Raw genomic sequence first — 22445 nt, 5'->3', positions numbered from 1 at the left:
ACTTAAAAAATAGGCATAAAGGCAGATAACAACATGCATAACATTATGGAAATAGCGAGTAATAAGGATGTCTGGAGGAGTCAGACCAAACCGATTTCAAAAGATGAGCATAATGGCATTGCCGGTACAGCAATGTCCATGAAGATGATGATGATGTACAAAGCAATTAAAAATTATTGTAATGTAATGCTAGGCTATCGCCTACATGCATCTATCTAAATAGACTTCTCACTCAAAAAAACAAAATTTACAAAGGGTACTCACTTTGCTGACGACTTGGTAATTCTTACTTCCGTTCAGGGTTGCGTTCCATTTTGATTAATGCTTGTCACGCAAAACCGATTACAGGATTAGCATAAGATGTGGGTTATTGAAGTTTAAACAGTTAATCCTTTGCCCTTTTATTACGGATATGATGAGTGGTCAGTGCTGTTTCTAACCCGCTGATTCAAAGTAAAAATTAAACTTTTTGTCAAAAAAGCTAATCTATTTGGTTATGATATAACAAATCGTTCTTGAAATAAAATAAAATACAATAGCACCAAATATGATCGTACACTATACTATCTTGATGGTATGTTAAATCAATAACCTAAATATCTACTGGTTAATGTATGAAAGTTAAAAAATAAATTATCAAGTCCATGTTTCATCTATTCGGCATTTTATGGTACTGTACCGTATCTCTCTAGAGCCCGTAACCATACTCCATGGTTTTCCTCACCCCCATTTATGGTACTGTACCGTATCTCTCTAGAGCCCGTAACCATACTCCATGGTTTTCCTCACCCCCATTTATGGTACTGTACCGTATCTCTCTAGAGCCCGTACCCATACTCCATGGTTTTCCTCACCCCCATTTATGGTACTGTACCGTATCTCTCTAGAGCCCGTACCCATACTCCATGGTTTTCCTCACCCCATTTATGGTACTGTACCGTATCTCTCCAGAGCCCGTAACCATACTCCATGGGTTTCCTCACCCCATTTATGATCTCATGCTAGAAATAACATCTTTGTAATGTTTACGGACAACCTAAACTTATTTTTCTCATTTTCTAGTCTTTGAAGATTTTCCGACTTCTGCCAAAATTCCACAAAAAGTTAAATTAGAAAATGGTTGTCTTTTTTCACGGACAAAATGTTAAGAATTCATAAATTTTTAGGTTTATACCATTTGTAGCTAATATCTTTATTCAAATATATTTTCCCTACGCATAGGCCTATAACCTTTCCAGGATGCAAAAAGACTGAAATGCTTTCAGACCTTCAGAGTTTGTGATGCCAGCGTACATTTGATATAACCTATATATATTCAAAATATATACTAAATTAAAAATGGAGTAATTACTAAAAAGTGTCACGACACTTATGAGTAATTACTCCATTTTTAATTTAGTATATACTCTATTTTGAATATACATTAAATGTACACTGGCATCACGAAATTCTGTTGACGTACGCTGGCATCACAAACTTTTGTTAGGTTGACGATGTTAGTTCCAGGTCGTTTAGTGAGGAAACCAAGCTAGTTTTTTTAATAACCCCTCCCCCTTGCTCAACATATCTTGCTATTTTTTGCTTTCCCAGCATTTGAAGAACCTCCTAATTACTGTACAAGAGATGTGAAGGACTGCATAATTTTAGAGTAAATGGAGAGTGAGCTCTTGTAAACAAATACCAAGTTGTTTTTAGTAGGAAATATTTTCCCGTCCGTAACTATAATAAAACCAACCATATCGATCTTAACTTCACAATACTGTAACACGAAATTTATTTTTCATTTACACGATTAAGGGCCCGATAAAGTGTTAAGTAAACTAATATATTGTTACTGTCGAAAATTTCATTTGTCTACGTGGTCTAAATGGTCTAAATGCGTGGGTAGATACACAAACTTAGCCTTCTGGTATTGTATTTACACAAACTTGCCGTAGACCTAACATAGCCTAGCCTACCTTTAACGATTCACTGACACCCCATAAAAACACGAATGCAGAAGCTAATATGTAATAAAAATTCTATAATTTTTCTTCCAATGAATAAATGTGTGATAGAACAATAATCTCGGCCTCGGTAAAAAAATAAATTACGATTAGTATAACGACACTGATCACTATACCAAGCAAAACTTTCTTTTTGTTTACGTCCAAGAGAGTAATGATCAAACGAGCATCGAACTAAGAAAATCGTTTTATATAAATGTAATAGAATACTAAAGAAATTATATATACATATATTTAACATAATTTTAAAATATTACTGCTATAAAATATAACTATCTATTATTTTTTTCGAAACTTTAAACAATAAAAACCTTAGACTCTGCTGCATACACTTATCAAGCTCTCGGTTATATAAATGTAATAGAATACTAAAAAAAATTATATATACATATATTTAATATAATTTCAAAATATTACTGCTTGAAAATATAACTATCTATTATTTTTCTCAAAACTTTAAACAATACAAACCTTAGACTCTGCTGCAAGAGCATCGAACTAAGAAAATCGTTATATATAAATGTAATAGAATACTAAAAAAATATATATACATATATTTAACATAATCTTAAAATATTACTGCTAGAAAATATAACTATCTATTATTTTCTTTTAAACTTTAAACAATACAAACCTTAGACTCTGCTGCAAGTTCTCAGTTGTCTGCAAGTTCAAAACTTCGAGTTGACTTCCAAAAACAAAATCGTTATATATAAATGTAATAGAATACTAAAAAAATTATATATACACATATTTAATATAATCTTAAAATATTACTGCTACAAAATATAACTATCTATTATTTTTCTCAAAACTTTAAACGATACAAACCTTAGACTCTGCTGCAAGAGCTCAGTTGTCTGCAAGTTCGAAACTTCGAGTTGACTTCCAAAGGTGTTTCTGTTTCCGTACGAAGAATCCCCATAAAATTGTCTAGATGACTTTAGTGCTGATATAGTGTTACTTAAAAGACAGTTTAATATACGTCCGTCATATTGAGTGTGGTGAAGTCCGCGACCCAACAGTGTTCTACAGATCTCAAGAGTTCTGGTAAGCCATAGCCTACTCGCTAACTGATACTTTATCTAAGTTTAAGCCTTTTGATATTTCGTGTGATACTTTAGCATTCATTTTCAAAATAGTTATAGCTTTAATTGTATTTATAGCGTTTATTGCATGTGTTACTTTAGCATTAATTTTTCAAAGCAGTGATAGCTTTAAGTTATTCAAGGGACGAACAGGTTTGCCAGTTGGCATTTTTCAGGCCAAATCCCGCCTAAATTTGGTCTTTTCAGGCCTAAAAAACCTCAAATTTGGCCGTTTTTAATTGGTTGGCCTTTACTAATATGAAAAAAAGGCGGACCTTGAATACTAAAGAAAAAAAGGTTTGCCAGGTTGGCCTTTTTCAGACCCAAACAACCCTCAAAATTGGCCTTTTCAGACCAAAAAAAAACTCAAATTTGGCATTTTTTTATGGGTTGGCCTTTAATAATATGAAAAAGGCGGACCTTGAATACTATAGAAAAATGTAGTCTTCTTTTCTTGGTTTCATTGTATATTATTCCATGGTAATGTAACCTAGGGAAAAACTACTGTTTCTTATAGAAAAAATTACGCTCTCTTCGAAAATGACACTCGTTCCCGTCGCAAATTAATAGTTTCAGAAATATATATACATCTATATTCTCCAATAATGGGGGACCCCCAGTGGGAACTCGGGGTTTTGGGTGGGGAAAACATACTGGGGAATCGATGTATAAACGTAAAACAAACCTTTTCTTCTCTATACATTACCTTCTTGAAATTATAATAACCGGAGGAAAATACAAAACAGTATATCTGGATAAAATACCCATTTCCGAAGTAGTTATAGCTTTAATTGTATTTATAACGTTTATTGCATGTGTTACTTAGGCATTCATTTTCCAAAGCAGTGAAAGCTTTAAGTTATTCAAGGGACGAACAGGATTGCCAGGTTCAGCAGGTTGGCTATTCTCAGGCCAAGAAAACCTCTCAAATTTGTCCTTTTCAGGCCAAGAAAACCTCTCAAATTTGTCCTTTTCAGGCCAAGAAAACCTCTCAAATTTGTCCTTTTCAGGCCAAGAAAACCTCTCAAATTTGGCCTTTTCAGGCCAAGAAAACCTCTCAAATTTGGCCTTTTCAGGCCAAGAAAACCTCTCAAATTTGGCCTTTTCAGGCCAAGAAAACCTCTCAAATTTGGCCTTTTCAGGCCAAGAAAACCTCTCAAATTTGGCCTTTTCAGGCCAAGAAAACCTCTCAAATTTGGCCTTTTCAGGCCAAGAAAACCTCTCAAATTTGTCCTTTTCAGGCCAAGAAAACCTCTCAAATTTGTCTTTTTCAGGCCAAGAAAACATCTCAAATTTGTCCTTTTCAGGCCAAGAAAACCTCTCAAATTTGTCTTTTTCAGACCAAGAAAACATCTCAAATTTGTCCTTTTCAGGCCAAGAAAACCTCTCAAATTTGTCTTTTTCAGACCAAGAAAACCTCTCAAATTTGTCCTTTTCAGGCCAAGAAAACCTCTCAAATTTGTCTTTTTCAGACCAAGAAAACCTCTCAAATTTGTCCTTTTCAGGCCAAGAAAACCTCTCAAATTTGTCCTTTTCAGGCCAAGAAAACCTCTCAAATTTGTCCTTTTCAGGCCAAGAAAACCTCTCAAATTTGTCCTTTTCAGGCCAAGAAAACCTCTCAAATTTGTCTTTTTCAGACCAAGAAAACCTCTCAAATTTGTCCTTTTCAGGCCAAGAAAACCTCTCAAATTTGTCCTTTTCAGGCCAAGAAAACCTCTCAAATTTGTCCTTTTCAGGCCAAGAAAACCTCTCAAATTTGGCCTTTTCAGGCCAAGAAAACCTCTCAAATTTGTCTTTTTCAGGCCAAGAAAACATCTCAAATTTGTCCTTTTCAGGCCAAGAAAACCTCTCAAATTTGTCTTTTTCAGACCAAGAAAACCTCTCAAATTTGTCCTTTTCAGGCCAAGAAAACCTCTCAAATTTGTCCTTTTCAGGCCAAGAAAACCTCTCAAATTTGTCCTTTTCAGGCCAAGAAAACCTCTCAAATTTGTCCTTTTCAGGCCAAGAAAACCTCTCAAATTTGTCCTTTTCAGGCCAAGAAAACCTCTCAAATTTGGCCTTTTCAGGCCAAGAAAACCTCTCAAATTTGTCCTTTTCAGGCCAAGAAAACCTCTCAAATTTGGCCTTTTCAGGCCAAGAAAACCTCTCAAATTTGTCCTTTTCAGGCCAAGAAAACCTCTCAAATTTGGCCTTTTCAGGCCAAGAAAACCTCTCAAATTTGTCCTTTTCAGGCCAAGAAAACCTCTCAAATTTGGCCTTTTCAGGCCAAGAAAACCTCTCAAATTTGGCCTTTTCAGGCCAAGAAAACCTCTCAAATTTGTCCTTTTCAGGCCAAGAAAACCTCTCAAATTTGGCCTTTTCAGGCCAAGAAAACCTCTCAAATTTGTCCTTTTCAGGCCAAGAAAACCTCTCAAATTTGGCCTTTTCAGGCCAAGAAAACCTTTCAAATTTGTCCTTTTCAGGCCAAGAAAACCTCTCAAATTTGTCCTTTTCAGGCCAAGAAAACCTCTCAAATTTGTCCTTTTCAGGCCAAGAAAACCTCTCAAATTTGTCCTTTTCAGGCCAAGAAAACCTCTCAAATTTGTCCTTTTCAGGCCAAAAAAACTCAAATTTGGCATTTTTTAATTGGTTGGACTTCACTAATATGAAAAAAAGGCCCACCTTGAATACTACAGAAAAAAAGTAATTTTCTTCCTAGGTTACATTGCCCTGTAATACAGTACAATAATACCGAATTATTTAGTAATTTTCATTGAATAAATCAAGATAAAAGATAATGTAAGCGTTATTATTTGTACGTTATCGTAGCTATAAATATGGGTTTATCATAGGAATGAGAAAGGTTTGTTCTTTAAAGACCTTGGTCTAGATATTATCTGCACGAAACTCAAATTTAACTTTCGTTTGCGAGCATGGTTCACAACTTAGGCCTATTTATGGTTTACGATATATATCAACTTAATACCTATGGGAATAATGACTTACATAATCAAACAGAAACAATGATTTATTGTTTATTTGTTTTCATTTATTTATTTCCTTATTTCCTTTCCTCACTGGGCCATTTTTCCCTATTGGAGCCCTTGGGCTTATAGCGTCTTGCTTTTCCAACTAGGGTTGTAGCTTGGCTAATAAGAATAATAATAACAATAATAATAACACCCAACTTTAGATTTTCAGGCTTTGTTGTGATAGTAATGTCCACGTTAGCTTAGGCCTATGTGCCAATGATAGCAGCCGGTATTCATAGGTCTAGGGTTGGTATCAAAGTATAACCGTATAACCCATAGTTTTATCATATCCATACATAGATGCTGTTCTCCATAACCTAAGAACATCATAACTATGATTTTACACATTTATGTCTTACTTATAACTGTAATCGAACAGTTTAACATGTTTTTTCAAAAAGGCCCATAAAAGAAACACAGGAAATATGAATAAATCACACTATATTTCGGTCAATAAAGTTTATTGACCGAAATATAGAGTGATTTATTCATATTTCCTGTGTTTCTTTTATGGGCCTTTTTGAAAATTACACATTTATATTAATCGCTAGCGTTTCTATCACTGAAGTGATACCGATTCGTCACAAGGAAATTTCTTAGGGCCCGGCCAGACCAAGCGCGGCTAGCGGCGAGGTTAGCGGTAAGAGGTTCCCGCAGAAAATTGTTGTTGTTGTTGGGGTATTAAAGCCAACACTTGTTGTTGGCACAGGCCTTTCCCTTGGTTGGCCCGTAGCGGAAAATTTAAATATTAAGGCAATGGAGATTTATTTCACTGGAAAGAGCTTTATTTCTGCTTATTTTGCTGGAATTGGGTATCTATTTAGCTGAACTAAAAAAAAAAAAAAATATGTGCCTTAGGGGAAAATAGCCTATGTTAGAGCGTAAGTTAAACCACAGTTCATGTGGTCCTGAATAACAAGGGGAAAATATATATTTATTTTCTAGTGATTGTTCTCAAGCTCAGATATTTCTTTATTTTATGATTATTTTTTTGTAATCTACATAAGATTTTCTAGGTCAAATTCGTAAAAATAAAAGCCCTGTAGATACAGAATTATTCCATAAGGAAATGCTATGTAGGTGGCCAGATAGGAGGCGCAGGAAGCCTCAAGCCGCTGCAGTTGCCGCCAGACTATGTTTCATGTTTTAAAAAATCGCGGCGGTTCGAGCGTCTTCAGCCATTATTACGCAATTTTTCATCAGTTTCTGGAAGGGTACGCGTTCAATTGCTCGTTTCTAGCCTTTACTTATCAACAATTTATTGGGAGGTGTTTCGGAGAGCAAAAATTATTTAAATAAAAGGAAGTTATGGCAATCAACTGCAAATGGATGGTAATAAAATAGTGGGTAGGCCTACGCCTTTTTGTGCTTTGCAACCTATTTAATCACCATTTAGTTATATACATATATATATATATATATATATATATATATATATATATATATATATATATATATGCACACATATGCACACATATACACACACACACACACATATATATATATATATATATATATATATATATATATATATATATATATATATATATATATATATATATATATATATAAGATATAGAGAAATTTCAAATGTGAAAAGAATCATATGTACATTTAAACAACATATCTTATGCAAATGCCAGTTAATTCTGGAATGAAAGGGACAATGATTTTTCGTGAACTTCATCATATTTGAAGCAATTATAATAGCTGGTAAGAGAGAGATTGAAGTTATCTATAGTTCGACGTTTGTTTTTTGAGCTTGAATCCAGGAAGGATGTTGCCATCAAAGAATCAAAAGACTTGTGAAATAAGCAGATATTCATTAAATCTGTCGCCGTACAAACGAGACTGGCAACATTAATTTCAAAATTAACTGATTTTCCCTTCTCTGTTTATTAAAATCGTGACTCCAGACTCTTGTGTAATTGATAGTTCAGATTATAATAACGATTTTCAATCAAGTAATTTCCTACTCAAACACCATCGTCATGTTTATTAGGAAGGCTATCAGCTGGGAGTGCGGAGGCCCTTACGGTCCACTTAAGGACTGGTAGTATATTTACATACATTTAAAAAAATATATATATTCTAAGTTCAGGAAAGGTTAAACTAGATATATTAAGAAGATCGTGTGATTTTACATAACTGTGGCCTGATTGGTAATGTCTCTGTCTGGTGTTTGCCAGACCGGGGTTCGAGTCCCGCTCAGTCTCGTTAGTGCCATTAGTGTCTGCAACCTTACCATCCTTGTGAGCTAAGGTTGGGGGGTTTGGGGGAGCCTATAGGTCTATCTGCTGAGTCATCAGCAGCCACTGCCTGGCCCTCCCTGGTCCTAGCTTGGGTGGAGAGGAGGCTTGGGCGCTGATCATATAATATATGGTCAGTCTCTAGGGCATTGTCCTGATTGCTTGGGCAATGTCACTGTCCCTTGCCTCTGCCATTCATGAGCGACCTTTAAACCTTTAACCTTTAAAGAGACACCAGTTACTCACCAGTATTAAATAGTTCTTCTCGTCCATCAGGTTCACCATTGTTCGTCGGAGGTTTGTTCTCCAGCAGAAGAAGAAGGAGAGGAACAGTAAGGTACGGATTATTTTTTTCTTATTTTTTTTTCAATGTTCGATATATAATTATATTTTGTATGTACAGGTATGTATATATAGTATTTTTAGACCAGTGAAAGCTTAGTCTCATGTTCGATATATAATTATATTTTGTATGTACAGGTATGTATATGTAGTATTTTTAGACCGGTGAAAGCTTAGTCTCATGTTCGATATATAATTATATTTTGTATGTACAGGTATGTATATATAGTATTTTTAGACCGATGGAAGCTTAGTCTCAGTTAATTGGCGAAACATTTATGAAAATTTGTAGCTAGTATCTTGAACATAACAACATTGACGGTGTATGAAGCGTAGGAACAAATGCCATATACTGAGGTGGCCAGAGGTTGATTTTGATTTATTTAATAAGAGTTCTCATGGCAAATCTGTTGATTGTATAACTATTTGCACTTTTCCCTTCAACTATCCAGCTCCAATAATAGGAACAAAAACCACTTTGCCCTATGCTTATCTTTCAGCGCGCTTATGCTTACATATGAGAGCACTAAAAGAATAATAAGAAATCAAACCAACATTCATCACAAAGAAAGTAAGAAAAGATCGAACTCGACTGTTCGATCTTTTTTTATGAAAACAATGTATAATTGTGAAATAACCTTGTTTTATTGATGTGAACAAATTCTAATAAGGATATAACCTTGTTTTATTGATGTGAACAAAGTCTAATAGGGATATAACCTTGTTTTATTGATGTGAACAAAGTCTAATAAGGATATAACCTTGTTTTATTGATGTGAACAAAGTCTAATAGGGATATAACCTTCTTTTATTGATGTGAACAAAGTATAATTGAGAAATAACCTTGTTTTATTGATGTGAACAAAGTATAATTGAGAAATAACCTTGTTTTATTGATGTGAATTAGCTCTCACGCCTGATAAAATGCATCTAGGCCTATGAACATGGCTCTCGCTCGGAATACTTGATTTCCACCGTTATTTATTCAATATTCTCTCTCATTTCTCTTCCTTTTATTTTATTCTATTATAGTTTATATGGGTAATATTTATCTTATTATTGTTGCTGTTCTTAAAACGTTTTTTTTTTTCTTCTTTCCTTTCTTCACTGGGCTATATTCTCTGCTGGGGCCCCTGGGCTTATAGCATCCTGCTTTTCCAACCAGGGTTGTAGCTTAGCAAGTAATAATAATGATAATAATAATTAAGGGGTTGGTTGCCTGATACTACAGGGGAAAGGCCTACATGCATCCATGTTATTAATAGCATCAGGCAAGGTTTATCATTTGACAGAGCGGTTTTAAAGATCGCATACCCTTGCAGTCATCGACCAGAGTTACTGGCAGTGGGCACAACCTTGGACTAAATAGCGCAACTGCAAGGCAGTAGTTCCCACAGTTAGTTTCCTTTTGGTAAAAAAAAAAAAAAAAAAAAAAAAAAAAAAAAAAAAAAAAAAGACTACAAGGTAGCAGCTGTCATTTTAGTCGCTTTCCACGACACGCAGGATGTACTGTGCTAGTATTCGTAACCCTTTATTATTATTATTATTATTATTATTATTATTATTATTATTATTATTATAATTTTATTATTGTTGTTGTTATTATTGTTATTATTATTATCATTGTTGTTATTATTATTATCATTATTATTATTATTACAAGCTAAGCTACAACTAAAGATGGAAAAGCAAGATGCTATAAGCCCAAGGGCTCCAATAGGGAAAATAGCCCAGTGAGGTAAGGGAACAAGGAAATAAATAAACTGCAAGAGAAGTAATGAGTAATTAAAATGAAATATTTTAAGAACAGTAGCAATATTAAAATAGATCTTTCGTATATAAATTATAAATACTTCAGAAATCAAGAGGTAAAGAAATAAAATAGAAGTGTGCCTAAGTGTACACCCAAGCAAATGAACTTTAACCTAAAATGAAATAACCCCCTCCCCCCCCCCCAAAAAAAAAAAAAAAACATTCGAGAAAGAAAATAGAACGTTCACTCCATAATTGATAATCTCTTCGTCTTAATAGTGTTACGATGAAGAGGTTTTCCATTGCCCTTATTGTATGTATGTATGCATGTATGTATGTATGTATGTATGTATGTAAATACCCCCCCCCCCCCTAAAAAAAAAATATTGAAAAAGTGACTAAAACGTTCATTCCATAATTGATAATCTCTTCGTCTTAATAGTGTTACGATAAAGAGGTTTCTATTGCCCTTATTGTATGGAGTATGTATGTATGTATGTATACGTCCTTGCCCCCTGGTGTATGCGTGACTGACCATCATCCATTTGGGTTCTATGAGTGGGCATAGCTTTAGAAAAGCGGTTGCATCCCTCATCTACCATTTCATAACTCTGGAATATTCAGGGATTACTACGTTGCAATGAATGCTAATTCAAGTTTTATATAACTGATTAAATCTTAAGTCTTCTATCTTGAGAATGTTAAATGATTATTATGTAGCAATGAATGAAGTTGATTTGTTTTATACAAATTATTTTATCTTAAGTCTTCTATCTCGAGAATATTTAGCGATTATTATGTAGTAATGAATGAAGTTGATTTGTGTAATACAACTGATTACAAAAAAAAACTCAAATCAATCAATCAATCAATACAACTGATTAAATCTGAAGAATATTTAGCGATTATCATGTTGGAATGAATGAAGTTGATTTGTGTTATACAACTGATTACAGAAAACCTCAAATCAATCAATCAATCAATACAACTGATTAAATCTGAAGAATATTTAGCGATTATCATGTTGGAATGAATTAAGTTGATTCAAGTTTTATAAGAATAATTAAATATTAAGTATTTTATCTCGAGAATATTAAACTATTATTATGTAGCAATGAATAGAGTTGATTTGTTTTATACAACTGATCAAATCTTAAGTCTCCTATTATTATTATTATTATTATTATTATTATTAAATGCTAAGCTACAACCTTAGTTGGAAAAGCACGATGCTATAAGCCCAGGGCCCCAACAGGGAAAATAGCCCAGTGAGGAAAGGAAATAAGGAAAAATAAAATATTTTATGAATAGTAACAATATTAAAATAAATATTTCCCATTTAAACAATAAAAACTTCAACGAAACAAGAGGAAGCGAAACTAGATAGGAAAGTGTGCCCAAGTGTCCCCTTAAGCAAGAGAACTCTAACCCAAGACAGTAGAAGACCATGATACAGAGGCTATGGCATTACCCAAGACTAGAGAACAATGGTTTGATTTTGGAGTGTCCTTCTGCTAGAAGAGCTGCTTACCATAGCTAAAGAGTCTTTTCTACCCTTACCAAGAGGAAAGTAGCCACATAACAATTACAGTGCAGTAGTTAACCCCTTAGGTGAAGAAGAATTGTTGGGTAACCACAGTGTTGTCAGGTGTATAAGGACAGAGGAGAATCTGTAAAGAATAGGCCAGACTATTCGGTGTCTGTGTAGGCAAAGGGAAAGAACCGTAACCAGAGAGAACGGTCCTATGTAGTACTGTCTGGCCAGTCAAAGGACCCCATAACTCTCTAGCGGTAGTATCTCAACGGGCGGTTGGTGCCCAGGCCAACCTACTACCTCCAGAATATTCAACTATTATTATGTAGAAATGATGTTGATCAAGTTGTAGACAACTGATTAAATCTTAAGTCTTTTATCTCGAGAATAATCAACTATTATTACGTAGCAATGAATGGAGTTGATTTGTTTTATGCAACTGATTAAATCTTTAAAGTCTCTTATGCCTGCTAGTTGTAAGTAGCTTATGTCAAGCCCAGCCATAACTAGATGTTTCTAAGTAGTGAGGCCTCGGGTTTATTTCTCTCTGCCAGAACCACACCCAGTATTTATCTGGGTAACAGCTCTGAACTGCAAATTATCTCTACTTTGACGTAGACAGACCTTGCACGTAACACGTTCAGAACATCCTTTCGTTTATTTGTTTATTCGTTATCTGCCTCGTAATATTGTGATCTTGTAAGATAGATTTGCCATTCGTTTATTGATCGCAATATCTAGCGTAATTGTGAGCTTGTAAGATAGATTTGCCATTCGTTTATTGATCGCAATATCTAGCGTAATTGTGAGCTTGTAAGATAGATTTGCCATTCGTTTATTGATCGCAATATCTAGCGTAATTGTGAGCTTGTAAGATAGATTTGCCATTCGTTCACCGATCGCAATATCTAGCGTAATTGTGAGCTTGCAAGATAGATTTGCCATTCGTTCACCGATCGCAATATCTAGCGTAATTGTGAGATTGCAAGATAGATTTGCCATTCGTTCACCGATTGCAATATCTAGCGTAACTGTGAGCTTGTAAGATAGATTTGCCATTCGTTCACCGATCGCAATATCTAGCGTAATTGTGAGCTTGTAAGATAGATTTGCCATTCGTTCACCGATCGCAATATCTAGCGTAATTGTGAGCTTGCAATATAGATTTACCATTCGTTCACTGATCGTAATATCTCGCGTAATTGTGAGCTTGTATGATAGATTTACCATTCGTTCACTGATCGTAATATCTAGCGTAATGGTGAGCTTGTAAGATAGATTCACCATTCATTTACTGATCGTAATATCTAGCGTAATGGGGAGCTTGTAAGATAGATTCACCATTTGTTTACTAATCGTAATATCTCGCGTAATTGTGAGCTTGTGAGATAGATTTACCATTCGTTTACTAATCGTAATATCTAGCGTAATTGTGAGCTTGTAGGATAGATTTACCATTTGTTTACTGATCGTAATATCCAGCGTAATTGTGAGCTTGTAGGATAGATTTACAATTTGTTTACTGATCGTAATATCCAGCGTAATTGTGATCTTGCAATATAGATTTACCATTCGTTCACTGATCGTAATATCTAGCGTAATTGTGAGCTTGTAAGATAGATTTACCATTCGTTTACTGATCGTAACATCTAGCGTAATTGTGAGCTTGTAAGATAGATTTACCATTCGTTCACTAATCGTAATATCTAGCGTAATTGTGAGATTGCAAGATAGATTTACCATTCGTTCACTAATCGTAATATCTAGCGTAATTGTGAGCTTGTAAGATAGATTTACCATTTGTTTACTAATCGTAATATCTAGCGTAATTGTGAGCTTGTAAGATAGATTTACCATTTGTTTACTAATCGTAATATCTAGCGTAATTGTGAGCTTGTAAGATAGATTTACCATTCGTTCACTAATCGTAATATCTAGCGTAATTGTGAGCTTGTAAGATAGATTTACCATTTGTTTACTAATCGTAATATCTAGCGTAATTGTGAGCTTGTAAGATAGATTTACCATTCGTTCACTAATCGTAATATCTAGCGTAATTGTGAGATTGCAAGATAGATTTACCATTCGTTCACTAATCGTAATATCTAGCGTAATTGTGAGCTTGTAAGATAGATTTACCATTCGTTTACTAATCGCAATATCTAGCGTAATTGTGAGCTTGCAACATAGATTTACCATTCGTTTACTGATCGCAATATCTAGCGTAATTGTGAGCTTGCAACATAGATTTACCATTCGTTTATTGATCGCAATATCTAGGGTAATTGTGAGCTTGCAACATAGATTTACCATTCGTTTACTGATCGCAATATCTAGGGTAATTGTGAGCTTGCAACATAGATTTACCATTCGTTTACTGATCGCAATATCTAGCGTAATCGTGAGCTAGTAAGATAGATTTACCATTCGTTTACTGATCGCAATATCTAGGGTAATTGTGAGCTTGCAACATAGATTTACCATTCGTTTACTGATCGCAATATCTAGCGTAATTGTGAGCTTGCAACATAGATTTACCATTCGTTTACTGATCGCAATATCTAGGGTAATTGTGAGCTTGCAACATAGATTTACCATTCGTTTACTGATCGCAATATCTAGGGTAATTGTGAGCTTGCAACATAGATTTACCATTCGTTTACTGATCGCAATATCTAGCGTAATCGTGAGCTAGTAAGATAGATTTACCATTCGTTTACTGATCGCAATATCTAGGGTAATTGTGAGCTTGCAACATAGATTTACCATTCGTTTACTGATCGCAATATCTAGCGTAATTGTGAGCTTGCAACATAGATTTACCATTCGTTTACTGATCGCAATATCTAGGGTAATTGTGAGCTTGCAACATAGATTTACCATTCGTTTACTGATCGCAATATCTAGCGTAATCGTGAGCTAGTAAGATAGATTTACCATTCGTTTACTGATCGCAATATCTAGGGTAATTGTGAGCTTGCAACATAGATTTACCATTCGTTTACTGATCGCAATATCTAGCGTAATCGTGAGCTAGTAAGATAGATTTACCATTCGTTTACTGATCGCAATATCTAGGGTAATTGTGAGCTTGCAACATAGATTTACCATTCGTTTACTGATCGCAATATCTAGGGTAATTGTGAGCTTGCAACATAGATTTACCATTCGTTTACTGATCGCAATATCTAGGGTAATTGTGAGCTTGTAAGATAGATTTGCCATTCGTTTACCTATCGTAATATCTAGCGTAATTGTGAGCTTGTAAGATACATTTACCATTCGTTTACTGATCACAATATCTAGCTTAATTGTGAGCTTGTAAGATAGATTTACCATTTCTTCACTGATCGTAATATCTAGCGTAATTGTGAGCTTGTACGATAGATTTACCATTCGTTCACTAATCGTAATATCTAGCGTAATTGTGAGCTTGTAAGATAGATTTACCATTTGTTTACTGATCGTAATATCTAGCGTAATTGTGAGCTTGTAAGATAGATTTGCCATTCGTTTACCTATCGTAATATCTAGCGTAATTTTGAGCTTGTAAGATAGATTTACCATTCGTTTACTAAACGTAATATCTAGCGTAATTGTGAGCTTGTAAGATAGATTTACCATTCGTTTACTGATCGTAATATCTAGCGTAATTTTGAGCTTGTAAGATAGATTTACCATTTGTTTACTAATCGTAATATCTAGCGTAATTGTGAGCTTGTAAGATAGATTTACCATTCGTTTACTGATCGCAATATCTAGGGTAATTGTGAGCTTGTAAGATAGATTTACCATTCGTTTACTGATCGCAATATCTAGGGTAATTGTGAGCTTGTAAGATAGATTTACCATTCGTTTACTGATCGCAATATCTAGGGTAATTGTGAGCTTGTAAGATAGATTTACCATTCGTTTACTGATCGCAATATCTAGGGTAATTGTGAGCTTGTAAGATAGATTTACCATTCGTTTACTGATCGCAATATCTAGGGTAATTGTGAGCTTGTAAGATAGATTTACCATTCGTTCACTGATCGTAATATCTCGCGTAATTGTGAGCTTGTAAGATAGATTTACCATTCGTTCACTGATCGTAATATCTAGCGTAATTGTGAGCTTGTAAGATAGATTTGCCATTCGTTCACTGATCGTAATATCTAACGTAATTGTGAGCTTGTAAGATAGATTTGCCATTCGTTTACTGATCGCAATATCTAGCGTAATTGTGAGCTTGTAAGATAGATTTACCAACTGTTTGTTTACAAAATATAATTATTATTGTCTGCGTTAGTATTTCAAGGATTTTAATTCATGTGAAACTTAATTAATTTCTTAATGATGGTGTATTTTTTGTGCGCTTATTTTTATTATGTATGCCCAGTTGGCGATTATTATTATTATTATTATTATTATTATTATTATTATCATCATTATTATTATTATTAGGTAAACTACAACCCTAGTTGGAAAAACAGGATAATATAAGCCCAAGGGCTCCAACAGGGAAAGAATCTCCCAGTGAGGAAAGGAGATAAGGAAATAAATAAACTGTATGAGAAATAATTAATAATCAAATTGAAATATATGAAGAACAGTAACAAACTTAAAACAGATCTTTCATATATAAACTATAAAAAAAAGACCTATGTCACTCTGTTTAACATAAAAACATACGCTGCAGGTTTGAAATTTTTGAAGTTCCACTGATTCAACTAACCGATTAGGAAGATGATTCCACAACTTGGTCACAGCTGGAACAAAACTTCTAGAGTGTCAGTATCCAGTACATTTGGATAAGTTAATAAATATATTGAAAAAGCTAATGTTTTTAAATCAGTCATTCTTTATCGTATGTACTGGTTACCCTGGACAATTCTTTCCTGTTCGTAATACTAGGCAGGCAGTTAATTCTAATAGCCAGGCCTTCTCCATCATGAGGCTCAATACTACACAGTATTCTTGAAGTTTTATTCCAGCTGTTACCAAGTTGGGGAATGATCTTCATAATCGGGTAGTTGAATCAGTGGAACTTCAAAAGTTCAAAGTTGGAGCAAATGTTTTTATGTTGACCAGGCTGACATGAGTCTTTTTATAGTATATATATGACATATCTATTTTTGACGTTGTTAATAGTTTATATAGGACATAATAATCTGTTTTGATGCTGTTACTGTTTTTAGAATGATATATTGTTAATTTATTCTCATCATTTATTTATTTCCTTATTTCCTTTCCTCACTGGGCTATTTTTCCCTATTGGAGCCCTCGGGCTTACAGCAGCATCTTTTCCAACTAGGGTTGTAGCTTGGCTAATAATAATAATAATAATAATAATAATAATAATAATAATAATAATAATAATACTGTAAGTAAAACCATCTTATATCACCATTATACTTTGTTCACATCAATAAAACAAGGTTATATCCTTATTAGACTTTGTTCACATCAATAAAACAAGGTTATATCCCTATTAGACTTTGTTCACATCAATAAAACAAGGTTATATCCCCATTATACCTTGTTCACATCAATAAAACAAGGTTATTTCTCAATTATACATTGTATTCATAAAAAAAAAACAGATTTTATCTCAATTATACTTTATTTACACCAATAAAACAAAGTTATATCCCGATTAAATTGTTTACATCAATAAAACCAGATTTTATCCCGATTATACATTGTTTACATCAATAAAAACTGGGTTATTTCCCGATTAAATTGTTTACATCAATAAAACCAGATTTTATCCCGATTATACATTATTTACATTAATAAAACCGGGTTATATCCTGATTATACATTATTTACATCAATAAAACCAGATTTCATCCCAATTATACATTATTTTCATCAATAAAACCCAGGTTATATCCCAATAATACATTGTTTATACAAATATGACCATAATTATAGTATCATACAGTATTTATACTTTGTTCATATTAACAAAATTTTATTATCATAGTTATACTTTGTTCATATTAACAAAACCATGTTCTTTTTTCTCGGCTGTGGTTATGCGTCAATGAAACTCGTTTACATAAAATATCTAATATGTCGTCTCGCCTCATTCTCTATACCAACATACTAACTAACGAAACACGATGATTCATAGTCAGGGTGTATCACCAGTGCGGCCGGGGTCGGGGTTCCCCCCCCCCCCCCCCCCCCGTCATACCAAGGTACTTCCCCCGTCAGACCCGGTACCCCCCACCGTCAGACGTAGCTAGACTCCAGAGTCTGAGACACGCTAATTGTAGGTTGGGCGCCTTATTAGTAAGTGGCTGCGTCCACATTATACGAATTGATATTTTTTTTCCTTATCGAAGTGGGGGTTTTATCGTGTCTGGATATGTTGAATGCCGTGGTGTTTTAATGTTTGAATCTCTCTCGTTAACTATTTGATTAACGATTGGTATGTTAGTTTGTAGGCACAATTTTTTGCTTCGTATACGACTTCTTCTTCTTCTTCTTCTTCATCATTTGATACTGGATTTATCTCACTTTAAATGACTCGACGGTGCTGTTTTGGCAGGCGATCTCATTTATGGCGTGATCTCGGAAATAATAATAATAATAATAATAATAATAATAATAATAATAATAATAATAATAATAATGTTATATTTATATTAACTTTTTTGCAGGAACGCATCAAATAGGTATATTATTATTATTATTATTATTAGCCAAGATACAACTCTAGTTGAAAAGATAGATGCTATAAGCAAAAGGGCTTCAACAGGGAAAAATAGGCCATTAAGGAAAGGAAACAAGAAAAATAAACGATATTAAAAGTAATGAAAATTAAAATTAAATATTTTAAATACATTAAAACATTTGATTTGTAAACTATAAAAGGACTTTCGCAAACCTGTTCAACATAAACAAATTTGACTTGGGATAAACAACACTTGTCAGGTGTGGGGTTCGAACCCACGCACTCTTTCGAGTACCAGAGCTTAAATCTGGCGCCTTAGACCGCTCGGCCAACCTGACTACGTAGACGGAAGATGGACTTCACTATAAGACTCAAGTAGGTGCACTAGTACATAAATAACTTTTGTCAGGTGTGGGGTTCGAACCCACGCACTCTTTCGAGTACCAGAGCTTAAATCTGGCGCCTTAGACCGCTCGGCCAACCTGACTACATAGATTGAGGACGGACTTCACTATAAGCATCAAGTAGGTGCACTACTACATAAATAACTTTTGTCAGGTGTGGGGTTCGAACCCACGCACTATTTCGAGTACCAGAGCTTAAATCTGGCGCCTTAGACCGCTCGGCCAACCTGACTACATATATTGAAGATGGAGTTCACTATAAGCATCAAGTAGGTGCACTACTACATAAATAACATTTGTCAGGTGTGGGGTTCGAACCCACGCACTCTCTCGAGTACCAGAGCTTAAATCTGGCGCCTTAGACCGCTCGGCCAACCTGACTACATATATTGTGGACGGAGATCACTATAAGCATCAAGTAGGTGCACTACTACATAAATAACATTTGTCAGGTGTGGGGTTCGAACCCACGCACTCTCTCGAGTACCAGAGCTTAAATCTGGCGCCTTAGACCGCTCGGCCAACCTGACTACATATATTGTGGACGGAGATCACTATTAGCATCAAGTAGGTGCACTACTACATAAATAACATTTGTCAGGTGTGGGGTTCGAACCCACGCACTCTTTCGAGTACCAGAGCTTAAATCTGGCGCATTAGACCGCTCGGCCAACCTGACTACATATATTGAAGATGGAGTTCACTATAAGCATCAAGTAGGTGCACTACTACATAAATAACATTTGTCAGGTGTGGGGTTCGAACCCACGCACTCTTTCGAGTACCAGAGCTTAAATCTGGCGCCTTAGACCGCTCGGCCAACCTGATTACATATATTGTGGACGGAGATCACTATTAGCATCAAGTAGGTGCACTACTACATAAATAACATTTGTCAGGTGTGGGGTTCGAACCCACGCACTCTTTCGAGTACCAGAGCTTAAATCTGGCGCCTTAGACCGCTCGGCCAACCTGACTACATATATTGTGGACGGAGATCACTATAAGCATCAAGTAGGTGCACTACTACATAAATAACATTTGTCAGGTGTGGGGTTCGAACCCACGCACTCTTTCGAGTACCAGAGCTTAAATCTGGCGCCTTAGACCGCTCGGCCAACCTGACTACATATATTGTGGACGGAGATCACTATAAGCATCAAGTAGGTGCACTACTACATAAATAACATTTGTCAGGTGTGGGGTTCGAACCCACGCACTCTTTCGAGTACCAGAGCTTAAATCTGGCGCCTTAGACCGCTCGGCCAACCTGACTACATATATTGTGGACGGAGATCACTATTAGCATCAAGTAGGTGCACTACTACATAAATAACATTTGTCAGGTGTGGGGTTCGAACCCACGCACTCTTTCGAGTACCAGAGCTTAAATCTGGCGCCTTAAACCGCTCGGCCAACCTGATTACATATATTGTGGACGGAGATCACTATTAGCATGAAGTAGGTGCACTACCACATAAATAACATTTGTCAGGTGTGGGGTTCGAACCCACGCACTCTTTCGAGTACCAGAGCTTAAATCTGGCGCCTTAGACCGCTCGGCCAACCTGATTACATATATTGTGGACGGAGATCACTATTAGCATCAAGTAGGTGCACTACTACATAAATAACATTTGTCAGGTGTGGGGTTCGAACCCACGCACTCTTTCGAGTACCAGAGCTTAAATCTGGCGCCTTAGACCGTTCGGCCAACCTGATTACATATATTGTGGACGGAGATCACTATTAGCATCAAGTAGGTGCACTACTACATAAATAACATTTGTCAGGTGTGGGGTTCGAACCCACGCACTCTCTCGAGTACCAGAGCTTAAATCTGGCGCCTTAGACCGCTCGGCCAACCTGACTACATATATTGTGGACGGTAATCACTATAAGCATCAAGTAGGTGCACTACTACATAAATAACATTTGTCAGGTGTGGGGTTCGAACCCACGCACTCTTTCGAGTACCAGAGCTTAAATCTGGCGCCTTAGACCGCTCGGCCAACCTGACTACATATATTGTGGACGGAGATCACTATAAGCATCAAGTAGGTGCACTACTACATAAATAACATTTGTCAGGTGTGGGGTTCGAACCCACGCACTCTTTCGAGTACCAGAGCTTAAATCTGGCGCCTTAGACCGCTCGGCCAACCTGACTACATATATTGTGGACGGAGATCACTATAAGCATCAAGTAGGTGCACTACTACATAAATAACATTTGTCAGGTGTGGGGTTCGAACCCACGCACTCTTTCGAGTACCAGAGCTTAAATCTGGCGCCTTAGACCGCTCGGCCAACCTGACTACATATATTGTGGACGGAGATCACTGACTACATATATTGTGGACGGAGATCACTATTAGCATCAAGTAGGTGCACTACTACATAAATAACATTTGTCAGGTGTGGGGTTCGAACCCACGCACTCTCTCGAGTACCAGAGCTTAAATCTGGCGCCTTAGACCGCTCGGCCAACCTGACTACATATATTGTGGACGGAGATCACTATTAGCATCAAGTAGGTGCACTACTACATAAATAACATTTGTCAGGTGTGGGGTTCGAACCCACGCACTCTCTCGAGTACCAGAGCTTAAATCTGGCGCCTTAGACCGCTCGGCCAACCTGACTACATATATTGTGGACGGAGATCACTATTAGCATCAAGTAGGAGCACTACTACATAAATAACATTTGTCAGGTGTGGGGTTCGAACCCACGCACTCTCTCGAGTACCAGAGCTTAAATCTGGCGCCTTAGACCGCTCGGCCAACCTGACTACATATATTGTGGACGGAGATCACTATTAGCATCAAGTAGGTAAACTACAACATAAATAACTTTTGTCAGGTGTGGGGTTCGAACCCACGCACTCTCTCGAGTACCAGAGCTTAAATCTGGCGCCTTAGACCGCTCGGCCAACCTAACTACATATATTGTGGACGGAGATCACTATAAGCATCAAGTAGGTAAACTACAACATAAATAACTTTTGTCAGGTGTGGGGTTCGAACCCACGCACTCTTTCGAGTACCAGAGCTTAAATCTGGCGCCTTAGACCGCTCGGCCAACCTGACTACATAAGGGGGAGGTTATAGATGGAATCCAATTTAAACATTTCGACAGGGAGCGCTTTCTTCTTGTTGTTGTAGTATTATAGCCAACTCTTGTTGTTGGCACGGGCCTTTCCCTTGGTCGACCCGTAGATTTTAGATGGTTTTCTTTAATGAGGGTTTATTTTATAATGGTAGGGTAAATTTTATGTACACAGTGAGTGGAGCTATCCGGCATTTTTTTTTTTTTTAATATCCTCAACATCTTTGTTTGACTACGGTGGGTTATTATTATTATTATTATTATTATTATTATTATTATTA

The 22445-nt window shown here is 35.8% G+C and overlaps 22 non-coding genes across 22 annotated transcripts; all 22 read right to left on the bottom strand.

Annotated features, from left to right (window-relative positions):
• Positions 1 to 18903: 18903 nt before the first annotated feature.
• Positions 18904 to 18987, bottom strand: TRNAL-UAA (transfer RNA leucine (anticodon UAA)). The gene has a single exon. It is a non-coding gene; the product is annotated as a tRNA-Leu (tRNA).
• A 65-nt stretch (positions 18988 to 19052) lies between these two features.
• Positions 19053 to 19136, bottom strand: TRNAL-UAA (transfer RNA leucine (anticodon UAA)). The gene has a single exon. It is a non-coding gene; the product is annotated as a tRNA-Leu (tRNA).
• Positions 19137 to 19201: 65 nt separating this feature from the next.
• Positions 19202 to 19285, bottom strand: TRNAL-UAA (transfer RNA leucine (anticodon UAA)). Its single transcript has one exon. It is a non-coding gene; the product is annotated as a tRNA-Leu (tRNA).
• Positions 19286 to 19350: 65 nt separating this feature from the next.
• TRNAL-UAA (transfer RNA leucine (anticodon UAA)) lies at positions 19351 to 19434 on the bottom strand. The gene has a single exon. It is a non-coding gene; the product is annotated as a tRNA-Leu (tRNA).
• Positions 19435 to 19499: 65 nt separating this feature from the next.
• TRNAL-UAA (transfer RNA leucine (anticodon UAA)) lies at positions 19500 to 19583 on the bottom strand. Its single transcript has one exon. It is a non-coding gene; the product is annotated as a tRNA-Leu (tRNA).
• A 65-nt stretch (positions 19584 to 19648) lies between these two features.
• Positions 19649 to 19732, bottom strand: TRNAL-UAA (transfer RNA leucine (anticodon UAA)). The gene has a single exon. It is a non-coding gene; the product is annotated as a tRNA-Leu (tRNA).
• A 65-nt stretch (positions 19733 to 19797) lies between these two features.
• On the bottom strand, positions 19798 to 19881 carry TRNAL-UAA (transfer RNA leucine (anticodon UAA)). Its single transcript has one exon. It is a non-coding gene; the product is annotated as a tRNA-Leu (tRNA).
• Positions 19882 to 19946: 65 nt separating this feature from the next.
• On the bottom strand, positions 19947 to 20030 carry TRNAL-UAA (transfer RNA leucine (anticodon UAA)). The gene has a single exon. It is a non-coding gene; the product is annotated as a tRNA-Leu (tRNA).
• A 65-nt stretch (positions 20031 to 20095) lies between these two features.
• TRNAL-UAA (transfer RNA leucine (anticodon UAA)) lies at positions 20096 to 20179 on the bottom strand. Its single transcript has one exon. It is a non-coding gene; the product is annotated as a tRNA-Leu (tRNA).
• Positions 20180 to 20244: 65 nt separating this feature from the next.
• On the bottom strand, positions 20245 to 20328 carry TRNAL-UAA (transfer RNA leucine (anticodon UAA)). The gene has a single exon. It is a non-coding gene; the product is annotated as a tRNA-Leu (tRNA).
• A 65-nt stretch (positions 20329 to 20393) lies between these two features.
• On the bottom strand, positions 20394 to 20477 carry TRNAL-UAA (transfer RNA leucine (anticodon UAA)). Its single transcript has one exon. It is a non-coding gene; the product is annotated as a tRNA-Leu (tRNA).
• A 65-nt stretch (positions 20478 to 20542) lies between these two features.
• TRNAL-UAA (transfer RNA leucine (anticodon UAA)) lies at positions 20543 to 20626 on the bottom strand. The gene has a single exon. It is a non-coding gene; the product is annotated as a tRNA-Leu (tRNA).
• A 65-nt stretch (positions 20627 to 20691) lies between these two features.
• On the bottom strand, positions 20692 to 20775 carry TRNAL-UAA (transfer RNA leucine (anticodon UAA)). Its single transcript has one exon. It is a non-coding gene; the product is annotated as a tRNA-Leu (tRNA).
• Positions 20776 to 20840: 65 nt separating this feature from the next.
• Positions 20841 to 20924, bottom strand: TRNAL-UAA (transfer RNA leucine (anticodon UAA)). Its single transcript has one exon. It is a non-coding gene; the product is annotated as a tRNA-Leu (tRNA).
• A 65-nt stretch (positions 20925 to 20989) lies between these two features.
• TRNAL-UAA (transfer RNA leucine (anticodon UAA)) lies at positions 20990 to 21073 on the bottom strand. The gene has a single exon. It is a non-coding gene; the product is annotated as a tRNA-Leu (tRNA).
• Positions 21074 to 21138: 65 nt separating this feature from the next.
• TRNAL-UAA (transfer RNA leucine (anticodon UAA)) lies at positions 21139 to 21222 on the bottom strand. Its single transcript has one exon. It is a non-coding gene; the product is annotated as a tRNA-Leu (tRNA).
• A 65-nt stretch (positions 21223 to 21287) lies between these two features.
• TRNAL-UAA (transfer RNA leucine (anticodon UAA)) lies at positions 21288 to 21371 on the bottom strand. The gene has a single exon. It is a non-coding gene; the product is annotated as a tRNA-Leu (tRNA).
• Positions 21372 to 21465: 94 nt separating this feature from the next.
• TRNAL-UAA (transfer RNA leucine (anticodon UAA)) lies at positions 21466 to 21549 on the bottom strand. The gene has a single exon. It is a non-coding gene; the product is annotated as a tRNA-Leu (tRNA).
• A 65-nt stretch (positions 21550 to 21614) lies between these two features.
• On the bottom strand, positions 21615 to 21698 carry TRNAL-UAA (transfer RNA leucine (anticodon UAA)). Its single transcript has one exon. It is a non-coding gene; the product is annotated as a tRNA-Leu (tRNA).
• A 65-nt stretch (positions 21699 to 21763) lies between these two features.
• On the bottom strand, positions 21764 to 21847 carry TRNAL-UAA (transfer RNA leucine (anticodon UAA)). The gene has a single exon. It is a non-coding gene; the product is annotated as a tRNA-Leu (tRNA).
• Positions 21848 to 21912: 65 nt separating this feature from the next.
• Positions 21913 to 21996, bottom strand: TRNAL-UAA (transfer RNA leucine (anticodon UAA)). The gene has a single exon. It is a non-coding gene; the product is annotated as a tRNA-Leu (tRNA).
• Positions 21997 to 22061: 65 nt separating this feature from the next.
• Positions 22062 to 22145, bottom strand: TRNAL-UAA (transfer RNA leucine (anticodon UAA)). Its single transcript has one exon. It is a non-coding gene; the product is annotated as a tRNA-Leu (tRNA).
• Between the last annotated feature and the right edge of the window lie 300 nt (positions 22146 to 22445).

The sequence above is a fragment of the Palaemon carinicauda genome, chromosome 45, assembly GCF_036898095.1.
Source record: "Palaemon carinicauda isolate YSFRI2023 chromosome 45, ASM3689809v2, whole genome shotgun sequence".
Taxonomy (NCBI): Eukaryota; Metazoa; Arthropoda; class Malacostraca; order Decapoda; family Palaemonidae; genus Palaemon; species Palaemon carinicauda.
The sequence above is the reverse complement of the archived record's forward strand: the minus strand, read 5'-3'. Positions and strand labels throughout refer to the sequence as shown.